Below are 5522 nucleotides of genomic sequence, written 5' to 3' on the forward strand. Positions count from 1 at the left end.
GAAAGAAAGAAAGAAAGAAAGAAAGAAAGAAAGAAAGAAAGAAAGAAAGAAAGCCCTACTGAGGAAAGACCACTCATTCATGGGAGGTTCAGAAGACAATGCTGAGTGAGAGTTCTCACTTTGCCCAATAAAATACCTCTCATTCTGGATAGTCCCCCACGGTGGGCAACTGGGAATCACTTCTCCCTGGTCCCTCTCTTTGTTTATATCCAGGTCCCCTCCCTTAATAAGAGAGAACATTCTCAGAGCTGCCCCTCTCCCTGCAGATCAGGGCCAGCTAGTGTCCTTTCCCACTGAGTGGTAGGCGAGGATGAATTCAGAAGGACTCCTCTACAGAAAGGAAAGCAAGGCTTGTGCATTCACTGCCAGCTCTCCCTTTGCACCCAGTGCACATGGTTTCAGTCTCTCATCTCCGTATTACCAAAGAGCAGCCGCAGAGTGGGGAGAAGCACACTCCACCACAGCATCCCCCAGGGAAGCGCTGTTTCCTCACCCCCAGCCTAGGCAAGAAGGGGTGGCTTCCCCCAAGGCCCACCATACGGAGGCCTCTCCTCCACTCTGATCTGGAGCAGGCTGTCTCGAGCACTCTGATTTTCTTGTCCAGATGTGGAGATTGTCACCCCCTGATCCACACCTGAACGCACACTGATGGTAGGTATCACTGCTCCCTTCCCGATTCTGCAGTCCTGTGTTCATTTTGAATATATGTCTGGGTCCCAGACTTGGGCTACTAAGATCTGCTGAAGAAAATATAACACTCCGTGCCATTTGCGGTAGCGAACACCACCTCGGGCTCCATGTTAGTACGTCCCTATTTCAGGAGGTCTTTATCTTCTCCCTGAACATTCCGCATCTCCTGAGAGGGGAGTGCAAACACCTCTTTGACGTCAGTTAAGGCATTTCTAGATTATCCAGGCATCTTTATGGATGTTGGCCCTCAGGGGAGCCGGGTGCAGGGGATGCTCTTTCACCCTCTTTGCCAGTTCTCCGATGGCTGAGTTGTGCTCACGTATGTTGTACTCACAGCTCTCACTGTGGCCTCCAATGGGGAAAACGTGGTGCCTTTTCCCATGGATTGTGTCCAAGTGGTACTTCTTAAATTGTGTAATAATCCCCACCTCAGGCCCCAGCATGTGCCATTGTAGCCCAATGACTAGGTGGTAGACTTGAATTAGAGAAGTCATTGAAGTCACCCCATACCCTACACTACATATTTTTTTTCTTTCTAATTGTCCATAGCAGTGGTAGTCTTTTATACCAAATTAACTGAAATAAAATATGGAAACCAGGTGTCCTTGGGGCCTTCCAGCCAACCGACATTTGCTGTGGAGATTGCCTGAAAGCATTTCCCACCAGCAATGGGGCATTCTTGTCTCTCTTCCTCACCCATGCCTCCATTCTCTCCCCACTGGTTTAGGTAAAGAGGTCCTTAATCGCCTCACAAAACTGGGAATCTTTATTCTTTTTCTCTCTCACAAGGTTAAAAAATACCAGGTGGTGGGTATTACAGAGGGCACGGATTGCATGGAGCACTGGGTGTGGTGAAAAAATAATGGATACTGTTATGCTGAAAATAAAAAAGAAATTAAAAAAACAAAAACAAAAACTAAGTACATGTTTTCTTAACAAGTGTACCCTGACCAAGACTAAAATAAAGTCAGCAGTCAGACATGCCCTCCAGGCCCCTATGTCTTCCCATCCTGCCTGCAGCTCTGCCCAGGTCCTTCAACCCTGTGGTTTTCTCCAACACATGGCTACATCCTGTCTCCCCTGGCATGTGCTCTCAGATTTCCCCACCCAGAGACCATCACTTGTTCCAGTACCTTTCATGGGCTTCCAGGCTGAGGTCTTCATGGTCTTCCCATTCCCTCTGCCATATTTCTTTTGGATCATCCTTCCTTCTACAGTGTCAACTCAACGTTGTCTTTCCAAAGTCTTTATTAGAACACACCGTTGTTTAGGGTCCCACACTCAATCACCTTTGAGAAGTCTGTCATGTGAATTCCCAGAGTCAAGTATAATAACCCTACCTTTATGTCCAAACCAGGCACTCTCAGTGTAACTCCATTCCAGGAAAGAGGTCATAGCCTTCTTTACCAAGTTCCCTCCAACAAAAAGTCATTGCTCTTGCTGGAGAAATTTGGTAATGCTAGAAAATTGCTCAGCCCCATTAGTCTCTAAGCAATACTGAGAAATGGCTATGCAACAGCCCAGATAACACCACCACAATTATCTCTGCTTAATGCTTTGAAGATCACGGGCAGCAGAGAGAAAACATCACTATTGGACAGTTGCAAATACACAGAGACCCCAGATGATGAATTATATTTTTCCCATCAGACCACAGCTTGGTAGGCAGACATGAGATGTGTTTTGTCTGTGGTTTCCATTCCTATTTCCCCCCATCACAAACCCCAGAGTATGTGTACTTGTCTGCCTCCCCCTAGGGTTGGGCAATCTACTTCTTCCAATTTTTTCTTTGGTAAAACTAGATGCAGAGAGTTTGATCTTCCAGATCTTCTATAGAAAATACTCTCTATAGTGAGGGATCCTTTCCCTTGACCACAAAAGCTTCTTCAATCTACTTTGGGACTTCTGTCAAACTTTTGTCAAACTCACCAAAAACCTTTGCTATTTCTGTGTTGTTGTTGTTGTTGTTTTTTACTCCTCTATTTTTCTCTCTCTGAAGGGCTGATGGAGGGAGGAAAACCTCACCCTACAGATTTAAATCTGAGCTCTGACACTTACTAGGTCAATGACTTTGGGAAAACCAATCAACTTCTCTGATTGTTAGTTTATAATATGTAGTTAACACTCACCTCACAGGGGGTTCTGAGAATTAAACAAAACAGGTGACAGAAACAGTCTGCTTTTGCCACCCCTCAGTGCAAATTAGGTCACATTGCCATTGATGCCACAAATTTTGAGACCTCTGTGGTGCCTCCAGTTCTTACAGGACCTCAGTTCCCCTAAGGTTCTCCCCTTGAGTGTCTTTGAAGTGATCCCAGGGCAGCTCATCTCTGCTCAGCAGACCTTGCCTCCAGCCTCTTTGAAGTTATGTGTTCTCACCTCCCCCAGGAGTCCTGGGGTCAGACCCTGCCCTCCCTCTACTTCTTCATTCCTAGTATTCTCTACAGCAACTTGGCAAAGGTTTTTGGTGAGTTTGACAAAATTGGGCTCAAAGTTCATGAGTAGAAGGAAGTTAATAGCCAAGGAGTGACTCAGTAAGTGCCCTTCTTAGTACCCACCTCTCCCGGCTCACTGTCCATAGGTCCTGCCCAACATTCATTGTCCACCCATCCAGCTTGTCTCCCTGTACCAGGGATCATATTCATCATGAAGTCTTAGATTATCCCAAGTGCTATCTACAAAGGCACTCTTAAAGTTCATATTTGCCTTCCTAGGCCATTCCTTGTTTACAGGGTTCCTTCTGCATGACGTGAACTTCAGGCCACCATGCCCTTCCTACTGTCTCTTGAACTGGGTGTCCACATCTTGTCCACATCTAGCAAAATATGAAAAATACTTCCAGGTTTAAAGTGGCGTTTTCCCCCAAATCCTGTCTGTTCCATACTCATTAAAGTAAAACAAAATGAACAATAAGAATCAAAGAAAGAAAGTCGTTGGCAACTCAGTCAAGGCATCCTGCTTCATATATATGGAAGTAAACAACGTTAGGAAAATACAATCAATCCTTAATTGTACAGGGGACGATTGCCTATTTAAAAATAGTAATAGACTATGTATTTACAGAAAAATGCAAATTTCCATCCATCTGAGGAAACTTCTGGAACTCCACAAAAGGCACCATCTTGCGTGTCTTCTGCTCCATCAGCATGTCATGGGAACAAGGCAGGAACAGGGAAAAGGAGAAATGTTAAACATTACCAATAAAACATGATGTTTCATCTCTGTGAGGTAGAACTGCTGATTCCTGAACCCAGCCCAGACTGAGACAGTCACCTATCCAGCAAGCAAGGTCCAGGAAGTATGGAAGGCAAAACAGAAAGGCTGCAGTTAGAAAAAATAAAACCATCAATTTACTTATCTTACAATCTTTTCAACAAAAACAACAAAATTAAGTCTTTTGGCAGAAAAGGAGTGAATGAGGAGGCAGGAAGTCATGAGGCAAGGGTATGACAAGCCATCCCCTTACTCACCAGACCATCTGCAGGCCTGTTGTAGGGTGAGGAGGCCAGGCCATGGAGTGCCAAACAAACTCATGCTGTGGAGATTTCATTTTTCACATTTTTTTTTCAGTTTTTTTATTATAATTTTTTTATTATGTTATGTTAGTCACCATACAGTATGTCATTAGTTTTCGATGTACTGTTCTATGATTCATTGTTTGCATATAACACCCAGAACTCCGTGCAATATGACCTCCTTAATACCCATCACTGGGCCAACTCATCCCCCCCAACTCCTTCCCTCTTAAAACCCTCAGTTTGTTTCTTGGAGTCCACAGTCTTTCAGGGTTCTTCTCCCCCTCTGATTCCCCCCCTTCACTTTTCCTTTCTTTTTCTTAATGTCCTCCATGCTATTCCTTATGTTCCACAAGTAAGTGAAACCATATGATAATTGACTTTCTTTGCTTGACTTATTTTACTCAGCATAATCTCCTCCAGTCCCAACCATGTTGATGCAAAAGTTGGGTATTCATAATTTCTGATGGCTGAGTAATATTCCATTGTGTATATGGACAACAGCTTCTTTATCCATTCATCTGTTGAAGGGCATCTTGGCTCTTTCCACAGTTTGGCTATTGTGGACATCGCTGCTATGAACATTGGGGTACATGTGTCCCTTCTTTTCAGTACATCTGTATCTCTGGGGTAAACTTAAACACTAACAATGAAACTGGAGAAAGGGAAGTTAAAGAATCTATTCCATTTACAATAGCACCCAAAACCATAAGACACCTTGGAATAAACCTAACCAAAGAGGTAAAGGATCTTATACTCACGGAACTACAGAACACTCATGAAAGAAATTGAAGAAGACACAGAAAGATGGAAAAACATTCCATGCTCACGGATCAGAAGAATAAACATTGTTAAAATGTCTTTGCTGCCCAGAGCAGTCTATACTTTCAACGCCATCCCGATCAAAATACCGTCGGCGTTTTTCAAAGGGCTGGAACAAACAATCCTAAAATTTGTATGGAATCATTTTTCACATTTTAAAATAAAAGTCTTAGCTGAACAACAGAAAACAATAGCAGATTGTTTTAATTGAGTATAACCTTTTGCCATTTTTTCATCCTCAACTTGTAACATTTTTTTCTGCTTAAATTGTTGTGCTTTTTGTTTTCCTTACACTCGAAAATGGCATCTGGAACACAATCATTACATTCTAAATAATTAATGCAGACTTAATATCAAATTAGATTTTAATCATTCTTTGACAGGATTTACTTTATCTCCAATACCAGTAATCTTTTCCCTTGCTGTCTGATTGAGATTGGATACAAACAGGTACTTGATGTACTCTTGCTAAAGAATGAGAAAAGACCAGAAAAT

This window comes from Mustela nigripes, chromosome 4 (assembly GCF_022355385.1).
Source record: "Mustela nigripes isolate SB6536 chromosome 4, MUSNIG.SB6536, whole genome shotgun sequence".
Taxonomy (NCBI): domain Eukaryota; kingdom Metazoa; phylum Chordata; class Mammalia; order Carnivora; family Mustelidae; genus Mustela; species Mustela nigripes.